The sequence below is a fragment of the Gorilla gorilla genome, chromosome 2 (assembly GCF_029281585.2).
Source record: "Gorilla gorilla gorilla isolate KB3781 chromosome 2, NHGRI_mGorGor1-v2.1_pri, whole genome shotgun sequence".
Taxonomy (NCBI): Eukaryota; Metazoa; Chordata; class Mammalia; order Primates; family Hominidae; genus Gorilla; species Gorilla gorilla.
Window position 1 is genome coordinate 87,851,311 of NC_086017.1, and position 1,036 is coordinate 87,852,346.

Consider the following 1,036-nt stretch of genomic DNA (forward strand, 5'->3'; position numbering starts at 1 on the left):
TTGAAAATAGCCTAAATATCCATCAATAGTAGATGACTGATAATAAACAAATTGTGGCATATTCTAAAATATAACACTAAATCGCAATGAAAATTAACTTACTAGGGCTACCTATAACAATATGCGTGAATCTCACAAAATGTTATTAAAATAATGAGTCCTAACACAGATAAATATAGATTTTTTGATTCCATTTTATAAAAGTTAGCAAAACTGATCTATGTAGATAGGAGTCAAGATAATTGTTAACATGGAGGAGGAAGGCTAGAGATAATAACTGAGTGAGGACATCAGAGTGACTTCTAAGGTCCTAGTAATATTCTATTTCTTAATCTAGGTGGATATGGGAAAGGCTAGAAATGAATTTTTATTAATAATCCTTATTTTTCACCCCTCTCTCTAACTGAGCCCTTTGTCATATGACTTTAGAGTTTCTCTGATAAAGGCAGCATATAGCTCCTTATATGATGTGTTTTGGTTGATAGAATGAGGCAGAAATTAAGGTATGTCTGTTCAAAGCCTAGGCTTCAAAGGCCCTTGTACATTTTTTAAAAATATTTCGTTTTAAATTTTTGCGGGTATATAATAGATGTTTAAATATCTCATGAGGTACATGAGATACATTGATAGAGGCAGGCAATGTATAATAATCACATCATGGGAAATGGGGTATCCATTTCCTTAAGCATTTATCCTTTGTGTTACAGAAATCTGCAATGTTTCGCGAATTTGTGTGTCATCCTTGCGCAGAGGCTATGCTAATCTCCATATCATTTCAATTTTAGTGTATGTGCTGCTGAAGTCAGCACCCTCATGCATTTCTATTTGCTTTTTAGCATTTCTGCAATCACTATGAGTAGAACATGTCTGTGGTAGCCTCCCAAAAGGAAGATAGATGGGCTGTAATGGAGAGACGTACCAGATGTCTTACTTTGTGTTGTTATAACAAAATACTTTAGGTAATTTATAGAGAACAGAAATGTATTTTTAATGGAGGCTGGAACCCATGATCAAGGCACCAGCAGGTTCAGCTCTA

The 1,036-nt window shown here is 34.4% G+C and overlaps 1 non-coding gene across 1 annotated transcript; it reads right to left on the reverse strand.

Annotated features, from left to right (window-relative positions):
* Nucleotides 1-705: 705 nt before the first annotated feature.
* Nucleotides 706-809, reverse strand: LOC115934115 (U6 spliceosomal RNA). The gene has a single exon (XR_004069962.1). It is a non-coding gene; the product is annotated as a U6 spliceosomal RNA (small nuclear RNA).
* Between the last annotated feature and the right edge of the window lie 227 nt (nt 810-1,036).